Source organism: Atractosteus spatula, assembly GCF_055471065.1.
Source record: "Atractosteus spatula isolate fAtrSpa1 chromosome 10 unlocalized genomic scaffold, fAtrSpa1.hap1 SUPER_10_unloc_2, whole genome shotgun sequence".
NCBI lineage: Eukaryota > Metazoa > Chordata > Actinopteri > Semionotiformes > Lepisosteidae > Atractosteus > Atractosteus spatula.
Window position 1 is genome coordinate 483,278 of NW_028296622.1, and position 12,139 is coordinate 495,416.

At 51.5% G+C, this 12,139-nt stretch overlaps 2 non-coding genes and 2 pseudogenes across 2 annotated transcripts; 1 reads left to right on the forward strand and 3 right to left on the reverse strand.

Moving 5' to 3' along the window:
• Positions 1–1,278: 1,278 nt before the first annotated feature.
• Positions 1,279–1,397, forward strand: LOC148812548 (5S ribosomal RNA; annotated as a pseudogene).
• A 623-nt stretch (positions 1,398–2,020) lies between these two features.
• On the reverse strand, positions 2,021–2,184 carry LOC148812549 (U1 spliceosomal RNA). The gene has a single exon (XR_016086335.1). It is a non-coding gene; the product is annotated as a U1 spliceosomal RNA (small nuclear RNA).
• A 2,571-nt stretch (positions 2,185–4,755) lies between these two features.
• LOC148812550 (U1 spliceosomal RNA) lies at positions 4,756–4,890 on the reverse strand (annotated as a pseudogene).
• A 5,742-nt stretch (positions 4,891–10,632) lies between these two features.
• On the reverse strand, positions 10,633–10,796 carry LOC148812551 (U1 spliceosomal RNA). Its single transcript, XR_016086340.1, has one exon. It is a non-coding gene; the product is annotated as a U1 spliceosomal RNA (small nuclear RNA).
• Positions 10,797–12,139: the final 1,343 nt, after the last annotated feature.

Below are 12,139 nucleotides of genomic sequence, written 5' to 3' on the forward strand. Positions count from 1 at the left end.
TCACCTCACCTCGCACAGCCCCCTCCTTAAATGTCTGGCGCTGGGCATGCCCCGCCCTCCTCCACCTTATCTTATCGCGTGTGACCACCGACAATGGCCACAATGCCGGGGAATGGCACCTGTAAAGTGTTAATTGGGGCACAGGAACAGCCCGTCTCGTCTCGGGGGCCGGCTTCAAAGACAATACAGCAAACACAGCGGGGCGGGGGAAGTAGACGACACGACACATGCAGGTACATTCAGCTCCGGCGGGAACGAGTCATTTGTCGGCCTTTTCAAGTGCTGGGAGCCGAGTAATCCTTCGCTTGTATCGTTTCTCCCCGGTGACTAGATCTCACCCTGCGACTCTCGACTGGGCTCACCCACGGCAGCCCAGCAGGTGTGAGCCTAGCCGGCACCCGGATGGGAGATTCCCCCCGGAAAAGCTCAGGTTGCTGCTGCTCCTGCAAGACGTGTGACTGGGACCAGTAGGGAGTGCTCACCCTGCGGTCTGTGTGGCTTTCTTATGCCCCAGCATCCTGATGGCGACACTCTGCTGCACAAACAGGCGCCGTCCTTCGGGGGAGGCGTAAAACCGAGGTCCCGACCCTCCTTGGCCATTAAGAAATCCCAGGGCGTCTCTCAAAATGAGACGCAGCGGGTGTCACTCTGGTGTTAGTGTTCCCCTTTACCAATCAGTCGGGGTCTCCTCCTAATCCCCGTCTCATATGTAACAATCAATGACGAGGCCCCCCTGTCCCGCGATATTGCACTTGTCTCCTGGCCGCTGGCTGGCGCCGTGAGATTTAGCACTCGCGCAAGAGATCGGGGGCAGAGCGCGAACGCGGTCTCCCGCCCCCCACAAAGTGTGCGCTCCAGGTTCCCTCTCAGGGCTCTGCAACACAGCGGAAAGGCAGCGAGAAGGAGCCTCTTGCTCTGACGCCGCAAGGCCACAAGAGGGCGGAGGTGCCGCGCGCCCGGCCGACGTGTTGGACTGGTGCGCTTTATGTGCTGAAATAAACACGCGACAGCCCAGAAATGTTTTGAGTGCTGTGCATTGGAGGTTTTTGTCTTGTGAAGACTTGCCTTGTGCTCCTCCGAGCAGTTTGTTTGTTCTCCTCCAGTGCGGGACAAGTCAACACAAGGGAGCACATTCGCCAACATCCAGGTACACAATGCGATTTGGAAAGAAGCTCCTTTCCAAAGAGCTGCACACGAACGATCCTTCAGTCCCGCTCGGGGGGCGCGGAGCCCCAGCCACACACAGCTTCAAGTAGCGAGTCAGGCGCCATGGCTTTCGCTTGCGGCCACACCACCCTGAATGTTCCCGATCTCGTCTGAGCTTGGAAGCTAAGCAAGGGTGGGCCTGGTTAGTACTTAGATGGGAGACTGCCTGGGAATACCAGGTGCTGCAAGCTTTTGTTCTCTCGGCCAGCAGGGGTCGCCGTTGGTACCGTAGGTTTTAGGAGGAAAACCTGGAGGATGGAAAGGTGATCTATAGCCTCATCTCTAGAGATGTTTTGTTGCTATGGCATGTGTGTGACCCATATAAAAAAAAAACCATTTGTAAAACGAATATCGAAGCTGCCTCTAAAACTGCAAATGAAGATGAGTCGATAAACCACTTGTTTTTCGTATGACTATACATATATTCATTTATTACTGATTTCATTCATTGAGCACGGATACAATAGAGGTACAGCCATTCACTGTTTGACATGTCTGCACTGGTACAGAACCTAGCAATCAGAAAACGGGTGAAACTGTCTTGAGAATTAGCATACAGTACCGAGGCTCCCATGACCAAATAAAGGCTAACCTCGATAATCAGCCTAAATAATGCAGACTACAGCAAAATGACTGACTTTGAAAAGGGAATGAATGTCCGGAAGGAGTAGCGTAACCAGCTTGAAATGCTTCTCCGGACCACTAACTAAAAGAAACCAGGAACCAGCAGTGGCATCGACTCCTTTCGAACTGGGATCCTATCGCAGCTCGTGGTGTCATAACTCTTCCGTATCTGATATTGGACCAAGCACATCAGGGGAGAGCGCGAACGCAGTCCCCCACTACCAGAAATTATGCAGTCGAGATTCCTACATTTGGGGAATTCGCAGGGGTCAGCACAGCCGGAATGCAATGGCCGAGCCTCGCTCTGGGTGAACCTCCTTCTTGATCAAGGTATCTCCCCTGCCAGGTAAGTATAAGCTGTACATACCCCTGCAAGCGGCCCGCACCCACAGCACAAAGCGCGCAGCCTAGGCCAGCTCCTCGCCCCGCACACCACCGCCTCCTGCTGGGCCCACTCTTTCGCACACTCACACGCCACACTAACACTCAAAAGGGTGGGCAAAACGAGAAAACGAGCGCGCCGTTTCCTACACATCTGCAGTCGCCAATGCGCATTCGCAGCATGTCCCGGGATGCAATTCGGCCTCATTTGCATAACATCAGACCGGTAGATCGCTACGCAAGCTCGCGTCGTGCGCCTGCCACACACCGAAGAAACACCGGAGCCTTTTCAGCAATTTCCAAAAAACGGGCCTGCTCGCCTGCCCACAAGGTTTGTCTCTTACCCGCTCTCCAGAGCCTGCTGCCTTCTGTGCTGTTCTCTCGGCACCGCTGCAGCGCACACAACTCCTGCAGCGCGGGGAGAAAGTTTCCACGCTCCACCGCAGGGAAGGCTCGCTCCGTGAGCACACGTCCTTTCAATGCCAGTTCAACAAGTGCTCCGCATTAGCAGCGTCGGGGCTCCGGCGTGTCGCACCTCACCTCACCTCGCACAGCCCCCTCCTTGAATGTCTGGCGCTGGGCATGCCCCGCCCTCCTCCACCTTATCTTATCGCGTGTGACCACCGACAATGGCCACAATGCCGGGGAATGGCACCTGTAAAGTGTTAATTGGGGCACAGGAACAGCCCGTCTCGTCTCGGGGGCCGGCTTCAAAGACAATACAGCAAACACAGCGGGGCGTGGGAAGTAGACGACACGACACATGCAGGTACATTCAGCTCCGGCGGGAACGAGTCATTTGTCGGCCTTTTCAAGTGCTGGGAGCCGAGTAATCCTTCGCTTGTATCGTTTCTCCCCGGTGACTAGATCTCACCCTGCGACTCTCGACTGGGCTCACCCACGGCAGCCCAGCAGGTGTGAGCCTAGCCGGCACCCGGATGGGAGATTCCCCCCGGAAAAGCTCAGGTTGCTGCTGCTCCTGCAAGACGTGTGACTGGGACCAGTAGGGAGCGCTCACCCTGCGGTCTGTGTGGCTTTCTTATGCCCCAGCATCCTGATGGCGACACTCTGCTGCACAAACAGGCGCCGTCCTTCGGGGGAGGCGTAAAACCGAGGTCCCGACCCTCCTTGGCCATTAAGAAATCCCAGGGCGTCTCTCAAAATGAGACGCCGCGGGTGTCACTCTGGTGTTAGTGTTCCCCTTTACCAATCAGTCGGGGTCTCCTCCTAATCCCCGTCTCATATGTAACAATCAATGACGAGGCCCCCCTGTCCCGCGATATTGCACTTGTCTCCTGGCCGCTGGCTGGCGCCGTGAGATTTAGCACTCGCGCAAGAGATCGGGGGCAGAGCGCGAACGCGGTCTCCCGCCCCCCACAAAGTGTGCGCTCCAGGTTCCCTCTCAGGGCTCTGCAACACAGCGGAAAGGCAGCGAGAAGGAGCCTCTTGCTCTGACGCCGCAAGGCCACAAGTGGGCGGAGGTGCCGCGCGCCCGGCCGACGTGTTGGACTGGTGCGCTTTATGTGCTGAAATAAACACGCGACAGCCCAGAAATGTTGTGAGTGCTGTGCATTGGAGGTTTTTGTCTTGTGAAGACTTGCCTTGTGCTCCTCCGAGCAGTTTGTTTGTTCTCCTCCAGTGCGGGACAAGTCAACACAAGGGAGCACATTCGCCAACATCCAGGTACACAATGCGATTTGGAAAGAAGCTCCTTTCCAAAGAGCTGCACACGAACGATCCTTCAATCCCGCTCGGGGGGCGCGGAGCCCAGCCACACACAGCTTCCAGTAGCGAGTCAGGCGCCAGGGCTTTTGCTTGCGGCCACACCACCCTGAATGTTCCCGATCTCGTATGATCTTGGAAGCTAAGCAGGGTTGGGCCTGGATGGGAGACTGCCTGTTAATACCAGGTGCTTCAAGCTTTTGCTCTCTCGGCCTGCAGGGGTCGCCGTTGGTACCGTAGGCTTTGGGAGGAAAACCTGGAGGATGGAAAGGTGATCTATAGCCTCATCTCTAGAGATGTTTTGTTGCTATGGCATGTGTGTGACCCATATAAAAAAATACCCATTTGTAAAACGAATATCGAAGCTGCCTCTAAATCTGCAAATGAAGATGAGTCGATAAACCACTTGTTTTTCGTAAACCTATACATATATTCATTTATTACTGATTTCATTCATTGAGCACGGATACAATAGAGGTACAGCCATTCACTGCTTGACATGTCTGCACTGGTACAGAACCTAGCAATCAGAAAACGGGTGAAACTGTCTTGAGAATTAGCATACAGTACCGAGACTCCCATGACCAATTAAAGGCTAACCTCGATAATCAGCCTAAATAATGCAGACTACAGCAAAATGACTGACTTTGAAAAGGGAATGAATGTCCGGAAGGAGTAGCGTAACCAGCTTGAAATGCTTCTCCGGACCTCTAACTAAAAGAAACCGGGAACCAGCAGTGGCATCGACTCCTGTCGAACTGGGATCCGATCGCAGCTCGTGGTGTCATAACTCTTCTGTATCTGATATTGGACCAAGCACATCAGGGGAGAGCGCGAACGCAGTCCCCCACTACCAGAAATTATGCAGTTGAGATTCCCACATTTGTGGAATTCGCAGGGGTCAGCACAGCCGGAGTGCAATGGCCGAGCCTGGCTCTGGGTAAACCAATTCAATTTTTAAGAACTTTATTTTCTTTTCACAAAAAAGTACAGGACATCACAATTTAGAACGCTTTACATTAATATACATACTTAAAACAGTATATATGATCACATCTCATTACATTTTGACACGGTACCAGTTACATAGCAACAATTTCTTTTTTTCTGGTGCAAATCACATTCTTTACTTAAACATCATAATGTTTTTCACAGTTTCTTGAGATATTGACCTATGCTCTCTATTTCCCACAGATTTTCTGCTTCCTCCCTCCCTTCTCTCCACAGATCTCTGAGGTAATAGTTCTCTCGGGTGATGAACAGGGCCAGGCTACCTGCTGCCTTGACTGGGACCTCGATGCCTTTGAACAGCCCCATGTTCCTCACTCTCCACAGGGCGTCTTTCCCACTGTTCACCACGGCCCAGATCCTGTCAAACACGTCAGGAGGAAGTTTGACAGGAGAGATGCCGTATATGACGAAAGCAGCGGTCAGGGTAAATTGGGGCGAGAGAGCTTGCAACCAATTTTCAAACTGTGCCCAGAAGGCCTTAGCAAAAAAGCAGGACCACAGGAGATGGGTCACATTCTCCTCCTCGCCGCAGCCCACCCTAACGCAGCGAGGGCTGGGGGTGAGGCCCCTACGGTACAAGAAAGTTCGTACCGGTAAGCACTGGTGGACGACACTCCAGGCTAAATCTCTGTGAATGTTGCACAGAAACTTAGAGGATGTGTGTTTCCACACCTTCCTTGTTTGGGCTGATGTTAAAATGCCCACAGGGGTCTGCCTATTGTTCTGGGGTGCAACGAAATCTTCCAGTTTTTGGACGCTGACATCTCGGAGGGGAATATGGCCAATTGGGTGAGATCTTAGAAAACTTTTAACTGTCCCATAAATTGCAGGGCATGTGTCAGAGAGTGGGACATCCAGCTTGGGTCTGACACCCCACACTCTGAACACCTCCCTACCTATCCAGAGCCTGGAAAAATAAGTCCAGGTACGCGCTGCAGGTGCTGTTGCAAAGCCTCTCAGCACAGAGGCCAGGAAAATGCACAGCAGCTTCGTAGCAATATCTGGGACAGACTTCCCCCCTGAGGGTAGCGGCCTGTACATTATTTCCCTTCTGAGTCTTTCCTGCTTCCCACCCCATAGAAATTGAAACATCAATCTCCTCAGCACCGCCGCAACACGGTTTGGGATTGGGAAGGTAGAAGCCAGAAAATTCAAGACAGGCAAGAGCTCAGCTTTGATGACCAGCACCTTCCCTGTCATGGTGAGGTCTCGGTCCTTCCATTGCATCAGTTTTTTGTTTAAGATTGGCAATTTGTTCTGCCAATTTACTGTTCCCATCTCTTCTCCAAAATACACCCCCAGGACCTTAATTCTCTTCTCTTGCAGCCTGAGATCATGTCCTTCTTTTGGCTCCCTCCAGTTCTGATAAAAAATCTCACTCTTAGATTTGTTAATTTTTGCAGAGGAAGCCAAAGAGAAACGATCACAGCACTGCAGAGCTCTGCTAATTGAGGCATTGTCAGAGAGGAGCAGGGTGACGTCATCCATGTATAGAGATGTCTTTACCTCTCCTCCCCCACTTCCAGGCACTGGTATCCCATTAATGGCCTGATCCTGGCGCAAGGCACAGGCTAAGGGCTCCATAGCCAAAACGAATAACAAGGGGGATAATGGGCAGCCCTGCCTCACCCCTGAACAGACTTCAAAGGGGCGTGATCTATTGCCATTAACCATTACTCTGCTGTTGCTACCTGTGTACAGCAGGTTAATCCACTTTCTCATGATGGGGCCAAACTTCATGTGCTCAAGTACCGATGTCAAGTACTGCCGGTTTAGGCGGTCAAAGGCCTTTTCTAGGTCTACACCTAAAATGCACAGAGGGAGGGAGCGATCCTCCGAGTACAGACAGACATCCCTCAACAAGGCCAGGTTGTCGCTCATCAGGCGTCCTGCTATCCCACAAGTCTGTTCTTTCCCTACCAGTGAGGCCACTACATTTTGTAGGCGCAGGAAAAGGGCTTTGGACAGGATCTTAGTGTCCACGCCTAACAGGCTGAGGGGTCTCCAGTTCTTTATGTCATTCTTTGCTCCTTTCTTAAACAAGAGAGAGATAGTGCCTTCTCTTAAGGAGTCAGGCAGCAATTCTGTCTTATAGCTTTCCTCGAATAGGAGCAGTAGCGGATCCTGAAGCAGATCCCAAAAGGTGCAATAAAATTCTTTAGGGAGCCCGTCAGCACCCGGAGTTTTCCCCTTCTGTAAGCTCTCCATAGCCTGTCTCAGCTCTTCTACTGTCAAATCCCTCTCAAGTACTTCCCTATCTTCTTCACTCAAAACGTTTTCTAGCTTTGAGGTGAAAAAATGAATTTCTTCATCCTTTACCTCTGTAGAGCTGTACAGTCTTGAGTAGAAGGCCTCGGTGCAGGAGAGGATAGCACTCGGCTCTGTTCTCTCTCGTCCCTCCTCATCAACTACACTTTCCATGACAGACTTGGAGCCTACCACTTTCCTGAAAAAGAAGCGGGTACACTTCTCATTTTCTTCCAAGAACTGCACTCTGCTTCTTAACAGCACTCCTCGACTACTTTCTTCGGCTATGCTCCGGATGTCCTTTTTTAAAAGGGTGATATCCTCGAGCACATCGAAGCCACTGTGCAGCATCGTGTAGAGACGCTGCAGCTGCCTCTGTTTCCTGGCTAGCACTCCTCTCCGTCTGGCAGCAGCCTTCCTTCCCTCAGCCATGAAAAAGGTCTTTGTCCTCACCTTCACCTCCTCCCACCACTCTCCTACTGACCCGTACAGACACTGCAAGGACAGCCACTGTGATAGTTTCTCCTTGTAGCGGGATACTACCCCCTCGTTCTCTAGCAGCTTTGTGTTGAGTTTCCAGAGGCCTGGGCCAAAGACAGTCCCGCCCTGGAGTTCCACTCTACACCCTAAAGCCTGATGATCTGAGAAGAAGACAGGCTGAAGAGTGACCCCAACAACTTTCACTCTCGCTGAGACAAAGCAATAGTCAATTCTGGAGCTGCTATTCCTCCCTGACCATGTATATCCTGCTGTTGTGGGATATATACATCTATATGTGTCTGAGAGTTTAAAGTCTTGAACTAAGTTTTGCAGGGCCAGTGAGCTGGAATCCAATTTTATCGGAGAGCTAGACTGCCTGTCTGTGTGCTCTAAGATACAATTAAAATCCCCTCCCACTATCACGTCTGTGCTACATAACAATAGGGGAGAGAGTGCCTTGAGTAGCTCCACCCTTCCTCCCACGTCGGTAGGACAATACACATTGATTAGCCGCAGGTTAACGGTCCCCCATTCCACATCCACACACAGCAACCTGCCATCTATGACCCTCTGAATACTTTTCAATTTGAAAGCCCATCCTTTGAAAAGAATGGCCACGCCAGAGGCTCTGTTGTTATTGTCCCCTGACCAAACAGAAGGCCCTTTATCCCACCTATCTTCAAAGCTTTTATACCTCTCTTGATAGGCTAAAGCACACTCCTGCAACATCAACACATCTCCCTCTCTCTGCTGGAGGTAATCAAAGACAGACTGACATTTAACTCTGTCATTGATACCTCTGGTGTTAAGAGAAATTATGTTTAGAGCCATATTACATAAGAAAGTGGAACCAGTCTTTACAAAACACATTTCTCTTCTGTCTCACCTGTTACCTTCTTCTTTTTCTTTTTCTTCTTACCAATTTCCTGCCAGCCATCCTCTGAATGAGCCTTCATCAGGGTGGCAGCAGTAAAAGCGTTCACAGAGTCCATTTCAAGGAAGGGGCTAGAGGGAGGGGTGGAGGGGTTCCAGCTGTCCCCATCGCCATGCTCTCCTTCCTCCTCGCTCGGGGAGAAAACAGAGTCATTTTTCCTTTTCCTCACGTCCAGCTCCTGGGAGCACTGAGGGGAAAGGGGTGCAGCCGATGCACCAGTCTCCTCTTCCCCCTCACCCACCAGCTGCTGCAGATCCTCCGTGATGGACTGGATGGAGGAGAGGAGGGCATCTGTAGCACTTGCAGAGTCTGGGAAAAGCAGCTCCGCTGAATCCTGGTTATCCTCGCTGGACCCGCTCCACCGGGGGGCCCCACACTGGCCCTCGTTCTGAGGAGCAGGAGTGGGGGAGGGGTCCTCGCTGTTCTCGGGGGTTTTCAAACCCTCGTGCTTGTCTGGTGCAGTCTGCGGTTGTGGGGGCGTAGTGGATCTTTCTTCCACCGGCCCCGGAGCCACAGCAGGACTGATCCTGGCTGGAGGCTGAGAGTCTTTGTCCAACAAGGGTTCTTTGTTTGACTTGTTGTTTGCTTTGGCTTTTCGGGCCGGTTTGGCTGAAACAAGCACTGCCTCATCCTTTCTCATTTTGAGTTTATTGGCGTAGGCGTGAGGGCAGTTCTTAAAAACGTGTCCTTCCGAGCCACATAAATTGCACTTTGGCAGCATTGAACAGTCAGAGGCTAAATGTCCCTGTTTGCCACAGGTCTTGCAGCATTTCACAGTGCAGGACGATGCCAGGTGTCCCACAGCACCACAGCGCCGACACACCTTTGGTTGTCCCACATAAAAAACATAGCCATTGCAGGCGCCCAGCCGGATTGTAGAGGGCAGGTGCCTTAAGCCTCCATTTACATTGTCCGGTAGCAAGCGCCGTTTCCTACACATCTGCAGTCGCCAATGCGCATTCGCAGCATGTCCCGGAACGCAATTCGGCCTCATTTGCATAACACCAGACCGGCAGATCGATACGCATGCTCGCGTCGTGCGCCTGCCACACACCGAACAAACACCGGAGCCTTTTCAGCAATTTCCAAAAAACGGGCCTGCTCGCCTGCCCACAAGGTTTGTCTCTTACCCGCTCTCCAGAGCCTGCTGCCTTCTGTGCTGTTCTCTCGGCACCGCTGCAGCGCACACAACTCCTGCAGCGTGGGGAGAAAGTTTCCACGCTCCGCCGCAGGGGAGGCTCGCTCCGTGCGCACACGTCCTTTCAATGCCAGTTCAACAAGTGCTCCGCATTAGCAGCGTGTTCCCGAATGTTCCCGATCTCGTCTGATCTTGGAAGCTAAGCAGGGTTGGGCCTGGTTAGTACTTGGATGGGAGACTGCCTGGGAATACCAGGTGCTGCAAGCTTTTGCTCTCTCGGCCAGCAGGGGTCGCCCTTGGTACCGTAGGTTTTGGGAGGAAAACCTGGAGGATGGAAAGGTGATCTATAGCCTCATCTCTAGAGATGTTTTGTTGCTATGGCATGTGTGTGACCCATATAAAAAAAAACCCGTTTGTAAAACGAATATCGAAGCTGCCTCTAAATCTGCAAATGAAGATGAGTCGATAAACCACTTGTTTTTCGTATAACTATACATATATTCATTTATTACTGATTTCATTCATTGAGCACGGATACAATAGAGGTACAGCCATTCACTGTTTGACATGTCTGCACTGGTACAGAACCTAACAATCAGAAAACGGGTGAAACTGTCTTGAGAATTAGCATACAGTACCGAGGCCCCCATGACCGAATAAAGGCTAACCTCGATAATCAGCCTAAATAATGCAGACTACAGCAAAACGACTGACTTTGAAAAGGGAATGAATGTCCGGAAGGAGTAGTGTAACCAGCTTGAAATGCTTCTCCGGACCTCTAACTAAAAAAACCGGGAACCAGCAGTGGCATCGACTCCTTTCAAACTGGGATCCTATCGCAGCTCGCGGTGTCGTAACTCTTCCGTATCTGATATTGGACCAAGCACATCAGGGGAGAGCGCGAACGCAGTCCCCCACTACCAGAAATTATGCAGTCGAGATTCCCACATTTGGGGAATTCGCAGGGGTCAGCACAGCCGGAGTGCAATGGCCGAGCCTCGCCCTGGGTGAACCGATTTTTTAAGAACTTTATTTTCTTTTCACAAAAAATACAGGATATCACAAATTAGAAAGCTTTACATTAATATACATACTTAAAACAGTATATATAATCACATCTCATTAAATTTTGACACGGTACCAGTTACATAGCAACAATTTCTTTTTTTCTGGAGCAAATCACATTCTTTACTTAAACATGATAATGTTTTTCTCAGTCTCTTGAGATATTGACCTATGCTCTCTATTTCCCACAGATTTTCTGCTTCCTCCCTCCCTTCTCTCCGCAGATCTCTGAGGTAATAGTTCTCTCGGGTGATGAACAGGGCCAGGCTGCCTGCTGCCTTGACTGGGACCTCGATGCCTTTGAACAGCCCCATGTTCCTCACTCTCCACAGGGCGTCTTTCCCACTGTTCACCACGGCTCAGATCCTGTCAAACACGTCAGGAGGAAGTTTGACAGCAGAGATGCCGTTGTAGCGGCAATGCTTGCTAATAAGACAGAATTAAGCGGTGGTATGCTGTCCTAAATGAGGCCCCATCTCACCCTCCATCTCTGTGGTGCAGCCACAGAGAAAGAATTCATGCAGGCTGATTTAAGATGTTTTCTTTTGATAAGGAACAAGCTCCCAGACGGGGATGTGCTTAGCTAAGCCTGGCTATCGTGATCAATGGTCATCCACTGGCGCCTATCAGTCTAGGGAGTGCCAAATGGACATCTGGACTGCATTCCTAAGTGTCAAGAGTAAGTGACGTATATCTCACCTTGACCAACCAATCAGGGACTGGCAGGGTGTGGTAATACCACGTGGGTCTCCAATGCCCGCCAAACTCTCAACCAATCAGCACACATCTGGGTCTTGGTCAAAAAGGGAGCGCAAGCTCAGATCGGGGCTCTCCTTGGCCATTTTCACGCATCCTCAGAGACAATCACGTGACAACTGCTGTTGTCTGCAAAAGGACTTGGACTTTGTTCTAAGCGCGAGGCCGAGGATCCCGTACGTACTCAGAATTCTACCAACGTGAATGCTCCGCTTGATCAACGGCAGCCTACAGTTGGACCCTCGTCGACAACCTGAATAGCTTATTCAGAAGCAGCGCTGGACCGGGAACGAACCAGTTTCTTCCCAGGCAAAAGAGTGACTTGTGAGGACTCACGGTCACACTCTGTGCATAGAGACTTTCTACTAGCCAGCCGGACTGCTGGTAGGTCCCCTCGGAGCAACGACTGCCCTGCGCGCCGCAGTTAGATTCCTCCGCCCGTCCTACTCCGAGCTGCACCTTGACTGGTTGGCCGGTAGCCAGAGGACGCCGACACAACGCCCATTAGACAACCGCTGCAACAGAGGCTGCAACAGAGCCTGTCAGCTGGTTTGGTGTTCGTGCCAGGAGATTCC